A 19,425-nucleotide genomic window follows, 5' to 3' on the forward strand; every position below is an offset into this window, starting at 1 on the left:
CAGAATCCCCTCTTGTCAGTTTAACAGGGGGTGCAGGGCTGCATTCCAGTATTCAGGCTCAATTTAAACCCTGCCTGCCTTCACTTCCTCTCACTAACCACAGACATGTATTTCATTCTCAGAAATGAACGGAGAGCAGACTGACCACAGAAAAGGAGAAGTGTGTTTTGATGGGCACATTAAAATGACTGCAGCATCGGAAAATATTTTAAATAAAAGAAAATAAAAAGGGTTTACATCTGACCCCTAGGATTTAACTCTAGTCATTACCATTGCAGACATGGAGATTACACACACAGAGCAATGAACTGGGTGAGGAGGTGATTGAACTCTAGTCATTACCATTGCAGGCATGGAGATTACACACACAGAGCAATGAACTGGGTGAGGAGGTGATTGAACTCTAGTCATTACCATTGCAGGCATGGAGATTACACACACAGAGCAATGAACTGGGTGAGGAGGTGATTGAACTCTAGTCATTACCATTGCAGGCATGGAGATTACACACACAGAGCAATGAACTGGGTGAGGAGGTGATTGAACTCTAGTCATTACCATTGCAGACATGGAGATTACACACGCAGAGCAATGAACTGGGTGAGGAGGTGATTTAACTCTAGCCATTACCATTGCAAGCATGGAGATTACACACACAGAGCAATGAACTGGGTGAGGAGGTGATTTACAAAGGATAAAGAAACAGGAAGATTCTTAGGTTACATTTTTTTGATGAGAGTTAATTACGTTTCACAAAACAACAAAGATTTTGTTTCGATCAGCCATCAACTGTAGTTTTACATTTTCCCATTTAATAACACAGTAGAATATTGAAGGTATCATTTAAAATGATAAACGGGTTAAACATAATAATCTAATTATTAGAAGACTTAAACACTAAACACAAATGTTTGTGTACATTCACTTTATTATGCAGCAATTTAAACTAAGAATTAAAGAATGCTTTATATTGTGGAGCACATTGTTTTTATGTGTGTATTGTATCACAAAAATATCAGTAATGCTGTTTGAAATATCTAGGCCCGCCCCTTTTTACTGAACTCTTTCAAGGAGGAATGAACATTATCAACCAATGCAGTCTAAACTGAACAATGTAAAAGATGAACAGTGTTTTGATGCCACCTACTGGATGCATTGAAGCATTGCAAATTTGACGTTTGAAACCTTTGAAGGGCTACAAGCTAACGCCACTCAAAGAGAATATTGGTTTTATTAATAAAACCTGAGAGATGTCTCGTCATGTTTTAATAATAAACGCTTTCTGCAATGCACACATTCTGTAGGCTGCTTATTCACCTTCACTCGTGTTGCTTCTCCTGAATGAATACACTTGGTACAGACCGGGGACAACTACTACAGACCCAAATACAGCTTTACAGAAAGTACTGCTGGGAGCAGTAATATAAATGCAGAGTACTGTATGAGAATATTTACATTTGTTTCCAGTCTGTACAGTCATAAGCAGTTAAACTACTAAAACATTTTAAAAATACTGTAACTGGACTGTTTAATACAAACCTCTCACTCTCTGACATATATGATGTGATTTCTTTATTCATTCAATACATTTAATTTATTAACCTGCTCTGTCACTCCACTGGGTAGTTATTCATATAATAAAAAGCATTTCATTCAAAGAGCTTTAGTTTTCTAACGCCTCTCAGGTTTTTCTTGTGGAATGGGACGCTTTTTAATCACAATAAGACACCTCAAAGCTTTTACGCCAGTCTTTAATTAACTCCTATTTATTTTAAAGAGGTAACCCACCTGTTCATTTTACAAAACTAGAACCACACAGCTGAGTGATACACTGTATTTCAAGCCCTCTTCAGCGCTCTCAGTGAATTTAGTTTTTCATGTTGTAACATTAACATGATGTCTTGTCCTTTTTTAAATCAATAGCAGTTAATTAAAGGCTGGAGGAAGCGCTTTGATAACGCGTCCCCTCGAGTCTCACAGAGCAGCGCACTCCTTGGCGTGTCTCATTGCTGATGACTCTTCTGCTGCTGTGGACGCGGCTCTGTTGCCTGGTTTAGTTCGCAGCGCAGTCTGAGGAAGATCCTAAATCTGTGCCGCTGGACAGCAGGGAGGAATACTGTCCTGGATAAAGAATAGGAGACAATCATACAGTTTAAGAGAAACTAAATAAAAGCATGTGGTAGAAATAGCAGAGGTTACTGCCTGGAGGTTTAGTCGTAAAGAATGACCTTTCTGCGACCCTGTGCTGTATTTACCAAAAACAAGTTCACACGCACTGAACCTCCAAGACTAGCGAAGAGAAAGCGATGAAACTGCGAGCATGCCTGCGCCATTGTGGATCTGTTTGTGAAGACGGCGCTCAACTTGAATGAACCTGATATACTTCTAAAAAACATTATCAGGGGTATCGCGTTAGTGTTTGAACATCTCATTCGGAAGAAGAGGACGGGAAATATCAATATAATTACACGAAACACAGATTATGTATCTGCGTAAAACTCGCTGCATCGACGCTGCTGCCGCCTGATAGAGAAAGGACTATACCAACTCCGGCATGGGGGAGGGGTTACCTGAATTCAAATTGTATTCACTGGGAAAAATATAGAGCTACAAACAGCTCGATTATGATGTTAAAATTGAAAGTCATATTCATTTTTTATTAAAAGATCCCCGGTATCACAATTCACTTTGCGGTTCATATTAGATGAATTGTCAAACCGCGCTGATCAGTTTGTATTTTGTGATTGGTATATTCCTCGTCCTGTGGGAGACAGACCCGTTCAGACACTGAGGGAGAGCAGAGAGGAGGTGAGAGAGTCTGCATGGAGCTCTACAATGTGTTTATAAACTACAGAGCGCTGTTATATTGTATTATTTTGAAAGGTCCGGGTTGTAGTGTGGTAGGAGCGCGTTGTTTTATCCGTTCAGACACTGAGGGAGAGCAGAGAGGAGGTGAGAGAGTCTGCATGGAGCTCTACAATGTGTTTATAAACTACAGAGCGCTGTTATATTGTATTATTTTGAAAGGTCCGGGTTGTAGTGTGGTAGGAGCGCGTTGTTTTATCCGTTCAGACACTGAGGGAGAGCAGAGAGGAGGTGAGAGAGTCTGCATGGAGCTCTACAATGTGTTTATAAACTACAGAGCGCTGTTATATTGTATTATTTTGAAAGGTCCGGGTTGTAGTGTGGTAGGAGCGCGTTGTTTTATCCGTTCAGACACTGAGGGAGAGCAGAGAGGAGGTGAGAGAGTCTGCATGGAGCTCTACAATGTGTTTAGAAACTACAGAGCGCTGTTATATTGTATTATTTTGAAAGGTCCGGGTTGTTTTATCCGTTCAGACACTGAGGGAGAGCAGAGAGGAGGTGAGAGAGTCTGCATGGAGCTCTACAATGTGTTTATAAACTACAGAGCGCTGTTATATTGTATTATTTTGAAAGGTCCGGGTTGTAGTGTGGTAGGAGCGCGTTGTTTTTGTGTGTGTGTGTGTGTTGTATTTGTGAAGCGGCGTGTCTGTGTCAGCGCGTTTGTTTTTCTTCTCATCCTCTCATTCACAGTCTGTGTGTTTCAGGGCTGACAGCTTCGCGGGTTTCCAGACAGATTCTCATTGTTCTGAAAGCGTCTCGCGGGTAAATACGGGTTTCGTTCTGTTACCCGGAGCGCGCGCCGGCTGCTCTTGGCTGCTGTCTTTCTGACGTCACACGCCGCTTGTGGAGAAGCGCGTCTCCAAACCTCGCAGCGCAGCTCAGTGACGCGCTTGAACACGCGACACAGCATTCTCTAATAACACTTGCAATGCATTATGACTTCAAAGCCATCACTGTAAGGCGATGACCTTATTATTTATTGATTTTATTTTGTTTTATTTTACTTTATTATTTATTTGATCACCAATTGCCATGGCAACACACTGTTTATGTATGTAGTACTTATTTTAAGGTAATAAATAAACACAATTCTCTAGGGATTTATTTATTTTTAATTCTTATTACTCTCTTACATCTCATTACATTATGTATGTGTGTGGAGATTAGATAAAGGACTATTTGGAAGAGAAAATAGGAGGCACTTTTTTACACAGAGAATTGTGAGAGTCTGGCGCCAACTCCCCAGTAACATTGTTGAAGTGACACCCTGGGATCCTTCAAGAAACAGATTCTAGTAATAATAATACTAACAATCTTTAGTTTTATATAGCGCCTTTCATAGTGGACCACCATCACAAAGCGGTGTGTGAGCTATGCATCAGCTGCAGAGTCACTTACAACAATGTCTTACCTGAAAGACGGAGCACAAGGAGGTGAAGTGACTTGCTCAGGGTCACACAATGAGTCAGTGGCTGAGCTGGGATTTGAACCGGGGACCTCCTGGTTACAAGTCTGTTTCTTTAACCACTGGACCACACAGCCTCCTAAAAGGAACAATAAGCTCCTAACAACCAAGGTTTGAGGACAAAATGACTCCTTGCTGATCAATCTTTAAGAGAATGTTTTATAAAACACTAAACATACTTATTTAACGAAAAGAGAACTATAGTAACTTTCATCCATCATTCTTGAGATTAGACAGATACAATCCTCTGGGATTATAAACGTATTACAAGAAATTCTGTGTCCCTTCAATAGTAAAGCCAGCCCTGCTATTACAGCCAGGTTTTGTCGGTCCCTTGAATGGCCTTAGTAGCACTATATTTAAATAAATGCATTTCTTTTTCAGCTGCTACTAAGCAGAATCCTGTGTGCTGCCATGGACAGTGTGGAGATGGAATCTGTCCAGATTAAAGAGGAGTTCTCTGAACCTGAACTTGTCCCCTATAGAGCGGAGGTCGCTGGGTTGGCTTCCCTCCCCATTAAACAGGAGCTCTGTGAGATGCAATGTGACAGCAGTCAGCCAGAGGTATCTGAGATTAAAGCTGAGCACAGTGAATTGGAGATCCCACAGACAGAAGAACCCCTTCCTGTGAAACAAGAAGAGGTGCTGGAAATTAACCATATTAAACAGGAGCCCCCTGAAGTAGAGTTTGACCACATGGAACCAGGGAAGGAAGAATCCGAGGACTTCAAACCAAACATCCCTGAGCTGGAGAGAATCTGTGTGAGAGAGCAAGGCGCTGGAGAGGAAGGCTCTCCTAACAGCATGCAAGGAGGTGGACAGGGAGACGGGCAGTCACATTCAGAATGCAGTCTAGCAGGTGAGTGACTCCCAGTAGCTGTGACATTGTCATTCTAGATTGCGTGATAGTGTGGCAGAGAGGGAGGGAGGGAGCATGTGGGTTACATTACTAGCTATTTGTTTTTCCTGTACCACTCACACCAGTTCAGGATAGGACTCACTACTGGTGAGCTTAAGATACAGATATAAGCCCCTTTCACACTGGCACTCCTACTCCATTATACCAAGGGGGAGAAGAACTAAAGTACTGTATATGACATTAGAAATGGTCAGTGTCTAAATAGAGGGATATTATTGTACATGTGTAGCTTTATTAGGGGTGCTTGATTCCATTACATTTATTTTAGACTTTTAGACTTCTACAAATATATAGTTTAAACATTCAAGTAAAAACATTGAGAGTGCTATATCTTTTTAAATAAATAGCTTTCTATAAATTATTGCATAGCCTATATGTCTGTAAAAATTTTCTGTATGTCTTCTGATTTTTCAGTGCTTTACCTCAGCTTATCAATGCACTGATGTTTTATTTTTTAAAATAAAAAATGTTGTTTTTTTTTTTTAACAGACGCTCTAATAACTAAAACAGTGTGTGCATAATAGTTAAACAAAAAGGCATGACTTGCATTCAAATGAGAACACTTCAATTATATAAAAAACAAAAAATACAAACGACTTACATTTAACAACTGAAAAGAATATCTGTGCGTCTGCATCAGATTAACATTGTAATAATAATTTAAAATACTGTATTTAACAGAAGTAATTTCTGAACTATGGTTTTTCAGTATTGCTCACATTTTATGTCCAAAAACAAAGCGTTTGAATTAATCTCTCAAACCGTGACTAATGTAACAATTGTACTAAATTCAGCTTATTTTTCTGTAGTATTGCCGTATAATCCAAACACAACATGCTTTGAAACAAAATGTAATTGGTAGATTTAATAGATAAAAAAAAGTGTTTTTCTTAATTTTTAAATGAAGAAACCGTGCATCCAATAGGCCTGCTTGTGATTTGTCTTCTCCAAGACGAATGTAAAGGCTTGAAGTGTGTATCCTAGCAACGCGCTGCTCTGCCGTACCAGCACACACTCACACTCAAGGATTTAATGCAAACCAGCAAGACTAAAAATCTGGATCAACAAAACACATGAACTTGTTGAATCAGTTGCGATCGTCTCAGTAATCAACCATGGTATTGTGTTTTCAGCCCGAGTTTTATCACGTTTCCTGCACTACCAGCCATGCACTTGCATTGTTGTTTGCCTGGGCTCCACCTCCTCCTCACTAGATCCAGCACCAGTAGATATATTTTCATATATTTTAACATTGTTCCTGTACTGCTGCTGTAACTAAGCTCTGCAGAGCACAGTCTCCCTTTATATCACAATGTGCCCAGACAGCGCTTCGGTTATTTAGATCTCCTGAAGATAACATTGATAGTCATGAGAGCAAAAGCATGCTGGAAATTGCGAGGTGAATATCCAGTGACAATGATGTCACGTGACAAAGGTAGGAAATGGACAACAAAAGAAAACTCTGAGTAGCCGTTATTTGCAGACACGCTCTTCTTCTTAATATTTGAACTGCACATGTGACAAAGTTTAAACAATTCAGCAAAATTAAAAACATTTGACTCTTTGCTAATGTTTAACCGTTTAAACTTTGAATGATTAACACCCCTAAACGTAATGCTATTGAAAAATACATAATTGTAGGGTGTTTTAGAGGAAATAGACCTGAAACATTACAAGAGAACTCTGAGGGCAGATTTTGATCCCAGGGCTCAGTTTCACCAGCGTTAGTCTTTACTGACTTTGCTTTTACACATAAAGTAAAGGCTATAAAGAGTATGTAGCGGGGTTCTGAAAAATATAGCGTTCCACGTCCCCACGTGTTGCTACAACTGCTTAAATAACGTACCTGTCATTTCTTTTCATTCTTCACTTCCTGACAACTTTTAACACATGACTTTAGTCTGTTGCAAAGCTCTTTTAGAAATGTCTGCTCTAGTGCACTGAGGTTTGAGATCTGTGCTCTAAATCACTGCAGGAAGAGAGATCCATAAAACAGGGGTGTCTGAATAATCGAGTATTCTAAATGAAATTACTAATCGAATATTGTGATCAAGTTTTGAGTACTCGTTAATTTCTAAAACAAATGGAAAAATGAGCTAACTACACCCGAAAAAGCTTGGCATGGTATTTTGACAGAGGAGCAAGTTAAAAGTGATCAGCCACTACAATTCTCACCTCACTGATAACTGACAGGAGGCGGGGCTCTTCCTTACCTAGCTCTGCTATTGGCTAAGGGAGTGCATGAGCAGTGAAAATAGCATCTTTAAAAAAAAAATGCAGTGCTTGGAAGTATTTTGAAAAAAGTTAAACGAGATCACCGTGCAATGTAATCTCTGCAGCACAAGCATTTCATATTGTAAATCAACAAGTACATTCTCAATCATCTAAAAAGCCAGCACCCATCTGCTACTTTGGAAGAAACACAGAATGTGGCAAAAAACAATCAAGCAGTGCATCTTTTACTGTGTGCAGTGGGGATGTGAGGCATCTCGACTGAAACAAGCAAGCAGTGCATCTTTTACTGTGTGCAGTGGAGATGTGAGGCGTCTCGACTGAAACAAGCAAGCAGTGCATCTTTTACTGTGTGCAGTGGGGATGTGAGGCGTCTCGACTGAAACAAGCAAGCAGTGCATCTTTTACTGTGTGCAGTGGAGATGTGAGGCGTCTCGACTGAAACAAGCAAGCAGTGCATCTTTTACTGTGTGCAGTGGAGATGTGAGGCGTCTCGACTGAAACAAGCAAGCAGTGCATCTTTTACTGTGTGCAGTGGAGATGTGAGGCGTCTCGACTGAAACAAGCAAGCAGTGCATCTTTTACTGTGTGCAGTGGGGCAATGTGAGGCGTCTCGACTGAAACAAGCAAGCAGTGCATCTTTTACTGTGTGCAGTGGAGATGTGAGGCGTCTCGACTGAAACAAGCAAGCAGTGCATCTTTTACTGTGTGCAGTGGGGATGTGAGGCGTCTCGACTGAAACAAGCAAGCAGTGCATCTTTTACTGTGTGCAGTGGAGATGTGAGGCGTCTCGACTGAAACAAGCAAGCAGTGCATCTTTTACTGTGTGCAGTGGAGATGTGAGGCGTCTCGACTGAAACAAGCAAGCAGTGCATCTTTTACTGTGTGCAGTGGAGATGTGAGGCGTCTAGGCTGAAACAACAAGCAAGCAGTGCATCTTTTAGAGATGTGAGGCGTCTCGACTGAAAAAAGGCTTTTTGTTTATTAAGCCATATCCACACGGAACGCGAGCAACACAAGCAAATAATTTAGAAGTCATTGCAGTCAAATGGGAGTATCCACACCAGCAGCGAGTAATGCGAGCGATATCGCTTTGAGAAAATTCTGCGTCGCTAAAATAGAACTTGTTTCTGTTTTTATTTTTTTTTCATTGCGCAACTGGAATGAAGCTGACCAATCTGAAGTAAGGTTAACACCCTTGACAGACATCAAACACACGCCTCAAAACACGTCCCATCCATGGGGTGAGGATGTTAACACTTTTATCTGAACACAACACTTCATGTCAAATTCGGGGATACGTGTTTTTAGTTTACTGATAGAATGTCTGAATGCATAGAAAATATAATCATTCATAAGTAAATGAAGTCAGAGATGACTCAAACACATGATCTGATGTGTCACAGTCTTCAACAGCGTTTATGAAGAAGTGTAGCAAAAAATAGATTTGCAGAACGGCATCGTTAGGGTGTGACCTGCGCATAATAACACAGATAATAATAATAATAATAATAATAATAATAATAATAATAGTAATAATAATAATAATCAAGATGTAGTGCTCAACAACAACATAATAATACTAATAATAATAATAATAATAATAATAATAATAATAATAATAATGTTGCACTTCAAAATACTTTAGTATTAAGTAACGTGTATATATATTATTTTACAATGGAGTTGCCAGAGGTCAGGATAACATTTTATCAAAACAAGCCCTGTTTTGTAAAGACAGCCCATCTCTAGTTTGTCCAATAGGAATGCGTGGGCTGGGTCATGTGTTTATTTCCAGTCTTCTGGATCCTTTCCAACATTGACATTCGGTGACTTCGCTCGCGTCGCTCTGTCTGGTGTGGATACGGCTTTAGAAGTGACCTTTCATTCAGATTTACACTGCAAACTATCCGGGCAATGCTAAACCTTTGCTGCTACCGTACATATATATATATACAGTGCCGTCCTACCCCACAACTTCCAAGTGAAAAAAATATTCCAGAAATTTGTAGAAAATTAATTAAAAATAAAGACTGAAATAGCTTGTTTGGATAAGTGTCCACCCCGCTTGTAATAGCAATCCTAAATTAGCTCAGGTGTAACCAATAGCCTTCAAAATCACACACCAAGTTAATTGGCCTCCACTTGTGTTAAATTGTAGTGATTTCAGGATAAATTCAGCAGTTTCTGTAGGTTCCCTCTGCTGGGTAGTGCATTTCAAAGCAAAGACCATGAGCACCAAGGCGCTTTCAAAAGAACTCTGGGACAAAGTTGTTGAAAGGCACAGATCAGGGGATGGGTATAAAAAAAATATCAAAGGCCTTGAATATCCCTTGGAACACTGTCAAGACGATTATTAAGAAGTGGAAGGTGTATGGCACCACCAAGACCCTGCCTAGATCAGGCCGTCCCTCCAAACTGGATGACTGAGCAAGGAGACTGATCAGAGGGGCTACCAAGAGGCCAATGACAACTTTGCAAGAGCTACAGGCTTTTATGGCCAAGACTGGTCAAAGTGTGCATGTGACAACAATATCCCAAGCACTCCACAAATCTGGTCTGTATGGTAGGGTGGCAAGAAGGAAGCCGTTACTCAAGAAAGCCCACCTTGAATCCTGTTTGAAGTATGCAAAAAAACACGCAGGAGATTCTGTAGCCATGTGGCAAAAAGTTTTTTGGTCTGACAAAACTAAAATGGAACTTTTTGGCCTAAATTCAAAGCGTTGTGTTTGGCACAAACCCAACACAGTGCATCACCCAAAGAACACCATCCCTACTGTGAAGCATGGTGGTGGCAGCATCATGTTATGGGGATGTTTCTCATCGGCAGGGACTGGGGCACTTGTCAGGATAGAAGGGAAAATGAATGGAGCAAAGTACAGAGAAGTCCTTGAGGAAAACCTGCTGCCCTCTGCAAGAAACCTGAAACTGAGACGGAAGTTCACCTTTCAGCATGACAACGACCCAAAGCACACAGCCAAATCTACACTGGAGTGGCTAAGGAACAAAAAGGTAAATGTCATCAAGTGGCCCCCTCAGAGCCCCGACCTAAATCCGATCGAAAATTTCCATCAACGCTCCCCAAGGAACTTGACAGAGCTTTAACAGTTTTGTAAAGCAGAATGGTTAAATATTGCCTAATCTAGGTGTGCAAAGTTGGTAGAGACCTATCCCAACAGACTCACAGCTGTAATTGCTGCCAAAGGTGCTTCCACCAAGTATTAACTCAGGGGGTTGGTGACTTATCCAATTATGATCTTCCAGTTTTGTATTTGTAATATATCATCTTTTTCGCAATAAAAAAACTTTTTTTCCCCTTAACAGTGTGGAGTATGGTGTGTAGATAAGTGGAAAAAATCCTCATTTAAATGCATGAAACTCTGAGGCACTGTGTGGCAATGTGCCCCGCCCCTGTGTGCATATTATGTGTTATATGTTGCGTGCGTGTGTTAAATGTTGGTGTATAGATTGGTACACGGGATATAAACGGGTCTGTGTTTCACGTGTATTTAAAATGTAGATTTGTATTTAGGCACGAGGAGGGCACAAATCACTTCACGTGCTGGTTAAATGTAATATGTGAGCACGGGGTTGCACGTAATTCATTCACGTGCTGGGATTCAAGTGAATAATTAATTAGTAATTGAATCCCAGCACAACAGTATATATAGACACATTTTCATTCACTCAGGGTTGGGTGTTCGAGAGTGGAGAACGGGAGAGAGAGAGGAGTTAAAATAAATAAGATCGTAAATATAAGTGTTTATACTCACCGTGTTTGTTTGTCTCTCCATGCACCGTTTGTTAAGTGTTTAGTACGTTTTGTTTGTCTATTTATTTTGGCGCAAGTGCCGTGTCCTGTTTTGTTTTGTGTTCAAACCTTTTATTTTCTGTGTTGTTAATTATTAAATGCTGAGCGCGATCACGCGCTCAGCTTAACCAAAATCCAAGTCTCTGTGTGTTACTTCCTGGCTCTGGTCTGACACCACCCACTCCGGCCGTCTTTGTGACACACTGACACAACAAAATGTGAAAAAAGTTCAAGGGGGTGTAGACTTTCTATAGGAACTGTGCATAAGAACATAAGAACATAAGAAAGTTTACAAACGAGAGGAGGCCATTCAGCCCATCTTGCTTGTTTGGTTGTTAGTAGCTTATTGATCCCTGAATCTCATCAAGCAGCTTCTTGAAGGATCCCAGGGTGTCAGCTTCAACAACATTACTTGGGAGTTGGTTCCAGACCCTCACAATTCTCTGTGTAAAAAAGTGCCTCCTATTTTCTGTTCTGAATGTCCCTTTATCTAATCTCCATTTGTGACCCCTAGTCCTTGTTTCTTTTTTTTTGGGGTCAAAAAAGTCCCCTGGGTTGACATTGTCTATACCTTTTAGGATTTTGAATGTTTGAATCAGATCGCCTGCAAATATCTTATTATTCGAAATTCCCACCCCTAACAAAAAACGTGAGTGTTGTGTTTGTTCGTTTGTCTAGTAAACTGTTTGTATGTTTGTTTGTTTGTTTGTTTCTAAGACTACTAACACGATCCGGAGCTGTAGCCGCAGGCCAGCATCAAACCCGGACACCAGCACTTCCCTCACCACAACAAATTGTATTACGCACCACGAGCACTAAAATCACTCACTAAAGAACTGTGTCTGTGTTTTGTGTTACGTGTGGGTGTTAAAAGAACGGGACTTTTTGTTACGGGTCAAACCTGGGGATTCTAATCGAAGTGATACACGTTACTGTATCACTTTATAACAGTATTATTTACAGCTGATTGCCGTCAGCCTCTGGACATTGTGAAACCAACACACACCCTTGGACCTGGATATAATTGTGTGTCTGTTTTCTTGCACCTGGATATAATTGTGTCTGTTTTCTTCTGCACTGCTGCATTGCCTTCACCTGCACTCACTTACCCACTTTGCCACAGCGTCCCTATGTGTGGTTGCTGCTAATACTTTCTAAGGACCTGTCACTGTTATGAGTAATTAGAGGTTGAGGAGTCGAAACTTTCATTCTTGGTATATATGTGCATCTGCACAGGGGATATACAGTTCTATGGGGTACAGAAATTTGCATAATCTGCATAGTTCACACACCCTAGTCTCTGTAAGTCGCCTTGGATAAAGGCGTCTGCTAAATAAACAAATAATAATAATAATAATAATAATAACACCCATCAGGACAATTTGATTTTGAGATGCATGCTTCGGTTTGAATGTCAGTGAAGTCAAGTTTTATCTGTATATCTAGTTTGCCTATGTGTTAATCTGGCCCTGCACATGCCCTGAGAGTTGGTTCATACATCACTGCAGATGAATGCGATACATCCAGCGCGATACATCAAGCGATTTCAGGTCACAGACGCATGAGAAAAGGCTGTACGACTTTCCAAAAAAGACGCATGTCGCAAGAGTCTGTGTGACCTGTCACACAGGGTCAGAGACCCTCGACTCCGACCACAAATTATGTCGGAGTCTGAATTATGAACCAACCTTAAGCCTACAAGCAGTCCGTCTTACTTTCTTTCCTGTTCATGTTTTCCAGGTTCCAGTCCAGCAGCTAAAGCGAGGGCAGGCGGTGGAGAATATCCTGACTGTGGGAAAGGTTTCACCCAGCGAACTCACACAGGCGAGAAACCGTATTGCTGCACTGACTGTGGGAAGAGTTTCAGTCAGTCAAACATCCTTGTTTTACACCAGCGAATTCACACAGGAGAGAAACCGTATCACTGCTCTGACTGTGGGAAGAGTTTCAGTCAGTCAAACAGCCTTGTTGCACACCAGCGAACTCACACAGGAGAGAAACCGTATCACTGCTCTGACTGTGGGAAGAGTTTCAGTCGGTCAGGCAGCCTTGTTTTACACAAACGAACTCACACAGGAGAGAAACCATATCACTGCTCTGACTGTGGGAAGAGTTTCAGTCAGTCAAACAGCCTTGTTTTACACCAGCGAACTCACACAGGAGAGAAACCGTATCACTGCTCTGACTGTGGGAAGAGTTTCAGTCAGTTAGGAAGCCTAAAAGGACACCAGCGAACTCACACAGGAGAGAAACTGTATCACTGCTCTGACTGTGGGAAGAATTTCAGTCGGTCAGGCAGCCTTGTTTCACACCAGCGAACTCACACAGGAGAGAAACCTTATTGCTGCTCTGACTGTGGGAAGAATTTCAGTCGGTCAGGCAGCCTTGTTTCACACCAGCGAACTCACACAGGAGAGAAACCTTATCGCTGCTCTGACTGTGGGAAGAGTTTCAGACAGTTAGGCAGCCTTGTTGCACACCAGCGAACTCACACAGGAGAGAAACCGTATCACTGCTCTGACTGTGGGAAGAGTTTCAGTCAGTTAGGAAGCCTAAAAGGACACCAGCGAACTCACACAGGAGAGAAACTGTATCACTGCTCTGACTGTGGGAAGAGTTTCAGTTGGTCAGACAGCCTTGTTTCACACCAGCGAACTCACACAGGAGAGAAACTGTGTCTCTTAAACAAGCCCTTCCAAAACACCAGAGAATTCACAGAGGAGAGGAACCTTAAATACTGATTTGTGTATCACTCGTAACCCTTTGTGGTCCATTTATTCAGCATGTATGTTTTGTGTATCACTCTTAAGAGCATGCATTTTATTATTATTATTATTATTATTATTATTATTATTATTATTATTATTATTATTAGTTTATTTAGCAGACGCCTTTATCCAAGGCGACTTACAAAGACTAGGGTGTGTGAACTATGCATCAGCTGCAGAGTCACAACTACGTCTCACCCGAAAGACGGAGCACAAGGAGGTTAAGTGACTTGCTCAGGGTCACACAATGAGTCAGTGGCTGAGATGGGATTTGAACCGGGGACCTCCTGGTTACAAGCCCTTTTCTTTAACCACTGGGCCACACAGCCTCCATAAAAATGCGGACCACACAGCCTCCATAAAAATGCAAATCCACTCTCTTGCTCTCTGTCAAAGTGGGCAGAGACGCGGACACGTCACAAGAGGCTTCTCTGCTGTCAGTTTAACTCAGGCTGTCAATGCAGTCAGTGCCTGGGAGCGGGAATATGCAGAAAGGAAACTATTCACACCTCATCTGATGGACGAGTCAGGAGAAATCAATAACTCAGTGTGGAAATGAGTTTCAGGATTTAACATTTAAACTTAATTAACTTGAAAATAAATAAATTGATGGGAATGAGTATCCAGACCCCTGATGTAGCATCCCAGAGACGAGACTGCAGCGTCCTTACTGGGCAACCGCCTGGAGGATGGGTCTTGTAAAGTCATCGATTCAAAAACGAATGAAAACTGATAGTGTTGCATGACTGTATTATGACATGAATGAGTGAATATTGCATGACGTGTCGCTTTGCAGTGTGCATTGTCCATGCTTGTGTTTGTGTTGCTTTTGTAAAGTGCCCCGAGTAATAGCAGTGCAGCAGGCATGTGTACGGATCTTGGGTACAGAAAGTCATAGCTGTTTCATCCCTGGCTGTTTCTTGCTCTTTTGCAGTATCTTGCACTCGGTGACAAATTCCTAATGAAAATGTAGCTGAGCTATGACTATTAATCAGGGTTCGTACGCTAGTCTGGAAGTCTGGAAAAAGTTTGGAAAAATGCAAAACTGATTTCCAGGGCTTGAAAATGCTTGAAAAACCACGTCTCCGTTATGAAAGTCTTGAAAAAGTGTGGAATTTTACTAGCATCACGGGAAAATTAAAATGATTCTGCGATTACTTTTATTATTAATAGTAATTGATCTCTAAAGCGGGTCAGCAGCTCTAGCAGTAACTGTCTAGACAGTTTACTAGTAGCAGCTATGTTGCTTGTGACCAAATCCCGCGAGGATTGCCCCGTGTATCACCCCTGACAACGCCCTGACAACTCAAAAGCAATCCTATCCAGTCAGCGCACTGGTATATGTCACATGACTGTCTGTTCCAGTGAAACGAAGGGTAAAATGGAGTCTACGACAGCCAAGGCTATGATTTTTTAAACAAAGTTACAGACTGGAATTACAAGCTACTGTACTCTGCTCACCGAGACTCACATTGTGTTATCTTGTTGTTACCTTTATTAAATCATTAATGTTATTTCCCAACCCAGGAAAAAAAAATGTAATACGATAGTTAGGGTGTATTCACACTGGGTTCATTTCAAACGTCCTCAGTTTGGTTCGTTTGCTTTGAAGCAGTGTATCAATGTGCTAGCTGTTCACACTTGCCTTGTATACAAACGTACTGAGTTCGTATAATGTGTAAAAAAATAATATAATATAATGTGTAAAAAAAAAAAATAATAATAATTGTATGTGAAAATAATGTGATATCTTGTAACAACTGTAAGTCGCCCTGGATAAGAGTGTCTGCTAAGAAATAAATAATAATAATAATAATCATCAAGTGAACTCGTTTTTTATTAATAAAAGACCATCGGATGTTTACATTTTCTGGCATTGCTTCTTCACACTATGTAAATATTCAAATACAATAGCAGTACAGTAGCTACTGTATATATTGTTTAATGTTTTGCTTTTTTTCATTTATATAAAATCCTCGTATATTGAAAAAAAGAACTACGGTATTGTAATAATGACAACAGATATAAAGGAATGTATTGTTTAGGGATATAGCTCCTCCTGTAAAACATTAGCATAGAGTGTGTATAGCGATGAATAAATAAATTGTGTTTTATTTCATTTATGCAAGACAACAGCGAACACGTAATTCATACCTGGAAACTATTTGGCAAACTCTGAGACTGACATCCTACTGTATAGCATTGTTTTCTTTCTTTAAGTTTACTAAACCAAAATCAGGAACAGATAATAATTTAGAAAGAAAATCTGGTCCTTTTTTTAATATAATACTTTGTATTTTATTTTTTATTTTTTTTTTGCAGCACTGGTAAACATATTTACGTACACACCAAGCATAACTTTATCCAAACAGACGTTTGTTAAAAACTGGACAACGAGCCAAAAACGGAATGTTTAACTTGCTTACTGTGCTATATTGTATAATAAAGTTGGTGCTTGCACACTCCCTCGCACAACATCGTATACAGTCATCCACATGCAGCCGTATTTTCTGCAAATGTGATTTTTTTTTTTTTCCAATGTCAATGATGAATCATGAAAGCGATTGGAGGCAGTTCACATCATTCAACATGAACTTGAACAATTCTACAAAAATAAAGAAAACAGATTTTCTTTTTTAAAAGAGGTTATAGCAATCGTACCAGCCGACCGGAGCCACTGTAATTAATAAATTCCCAGGTATGTTGATATTACAGCAAATACATTGGCTTTTGTCAGTCTGATTTTTAAATTTTTTTCTGATCACATTTCTAACAATGCCGTTGTTTCCCCCGTTGTCCTTATCACTCATCTGGACATTTTTACCACCTGTTTGTGTATGCAGTAACTACGCTACTGTACAGCCAAATCTACCGGGTTCGTTTCCTGTTTGCAAAAGAACCGAGACCGTCCAGTGTTCACATTCACGTTTTTTAAGCGAACCGAACTCAGTTCTTTTGCCAAACGGTCTGAGACGATCTCTTCTAGTGGTCTCAGTTCAGTTCGGTTTGGTTCGTTTGCCAATCGAACTTTGATGTTCACACTGCTCTCCAAACGAACCGAACCGTACTGAGTACGAAAAAAAGCTCCAGTGTGAACAGGCCCTTATTATCACCGGCTCGGATTTAAAAAAAAATAAACTCTTTCTGCAGCCCCTTGGTTTGTATAAACGTAGCATGTTAACATCGCTTTTTTTCATTTCTTTAATGTGATTAATAAAACGTACCGGTAATTTTATTTTAAATGTGTGGTGCTTGCTTGTAACTTACAGTACCGAGTGCAGCAACTGTCTCGGATCCAAACCGTCAGCTGAGTGTACTATTTACATCCTCGCTATATGGCCTTCATTATACGATTAAATACTGATTTTAAAATCAAACTGCTGCTGATGTTGGCTCGTACAGCTCTATGCAACCGGCACGGCAAAGCAACATTGATTTTTTTTTTTTTTTTTTTTAAATAATGAACCAAGATTTAAATTAACTTTTGCAATTGAAACAAAACAGTTTATATTGTTTGTTTTGGGTTGTCCTTTTACTATAGCAAACAAAAGGCTTTGGATCCAAACAGGGTTGTTAGAGCGAGGGTGTGCTGTATTCAGTGTTTGACTTGTATGTTTAATATACCACACTTGCACATTTGTTATTTCATTTCTGTTATTTTTCACCTCCCAGAGTGTTCAACATTTAACAGAGGGTGTAAAGAAGTTTGGATCAGAATCCAATCTCATCCTTTACAAAAAAGTAATATACTGCAAGTATACTTGTGCCAAAATTGTCTGGTTTTAGTATCCTATTGGTCACATAATACTATCCTATTTTGACATAAGTATACTTGCAGTATACAACTTTTTGTATTATTTTTGTAAATAATGCAACGTAGTTCTCAAATATTGGGCATTTCTTAGATTGTATCTTACTTCTCTTTTGCATACCTGCATTGTCTCTTGCTAGATATGCACCTCCAGATTCTAACAAATACTTTTAGAAAACCAGGAGCAACTTCTGCTCTGAATCAAAAAGCTATAATGCTCTGCGGCTGCTCGTCTATGTGGATAACTATTGAAAAGCTAGTAGAAACTAAAAACACAAGTCTGGGAAAAACAAATGACAGTCTAGAAAAAAGTATGGAATTTTGATGTTTGAAAAAGTGTATGAACCCGGATTAATGGATGAAGCTTTCATTACAGAGTACAAAATAATCTACAATACAGTGTGGCAATGGAAATAAATGTGGGGCCGGGGTGTTCTATAGATTTAGCTGGTACATCCGCGACCTGGACTGTAAACAAGGTAATACGTTTTGTCCAATTTATAAATGAAATACTGTTGAGTAATTTATTCTCTAGAGTGTGTGGAATGTCACGGATCCTCACACCTGTGTCCGTGGTCACCTCTGTGTTAATCTCCTAAAGGTTCAAATGAATTTCACTAAAAGCATCTGGACGGCAGACTCTCTTTCTACCGCTCTCCTCCTCTCATTCCCCCTCTCCCCCATCCTTCCCTTCATCTCTTTCCTCTCCCTCTCTCTTCTCTTTTTCCCTCTCTTCTGTGATCCTTGATAGGAATTCATATCCCACATACATAGTGAACACTCTGTTATCCGTTACCCAGATACATGTCAATCGCATTTTACCATCCTTTTATTAAGAATAAAATCAATCCCCATTGAGATATATAATGTAACAAATTAATACACTTGCCCGTCATGCGTGATTTCCGACTCTGTCACCAGTTTTCTGATACAAAGCCCATCTCTTCAATGTTACAATTTATCTGAATATCTGTCACAACCCGCATTTAAAAAAAATAATAAAATCTCTACTGCCAAATCAGTGTGTCTTATATTGTGCAGTTACACAGCGCTTCCTCCAGTTTCACCCGACGACAATGCAGCCAAAACAAAGTGAGTGAAGCAAGCTACGGTATTGTAACAGTTAATCATTAAAGAGGATTAGATACTGTGATGTATTTTTTTTGTAATTGCTGTATAGGGACGAATTCTGGAGGTTCACCTAACCCCAAACAATTCAATCCGAGGTGCGTTGAGTTAGATCAAGTCTATTTATTTGAAGGTTCACACACAGATGTTAGAGCGCTCCGTAGTGTACAGTATAGTGTGATTCTGCAGTTCTGCTGTGTATTGAAGGGGTAGTGTACTGTATAGTGGGATTCTGCAGTTCTGCTGTGTATTGAAGGGGTCGTGTACAGTATAGTGTGATTCTGCAGTTCTGCTGTGTATTGAAGGGGGTAGTGTACAGTATAGTGTGATTCTGCAGTTCTGCTGTGTATTGAAGGGGGTAGTGTACAGTATAGTGTGATTCTGCAGTTCTGCTGTGTATTGAAGAGGGATGGTGTACAGTATATT

The 19,425-nt window shown here is 40.2% G+C and overlaps 1 pseudogene; it reads left to right on the forward strand.

Moving 5' to 3' along the window:
- Positions 1–2,389: 2,389 nt before the first annotated feature.
- The window catches only part of LOC131721968 (zinc finger protein 883-like), a 76,401-nt pseudogene continuing 59,365 nt past the window's right edge, over positions 2,390–19,425 (forward strand).

Source organism: Acipenser ruthenus, chromosome 50 (assembly GCF_902713425.1).
Source record: "Acipenser ruthenus chromosome 50, fAciRut3.2 maternal haplotype, whole genome shotgun sequence".
In the NCBI taxonomy this organism is placed as follows: Eukaryota; Metazoa; Chordata; class Actinopteri; order Acipenseriformes; family Acipenseridae; genus Acipenser; species Acipenser ruthenus.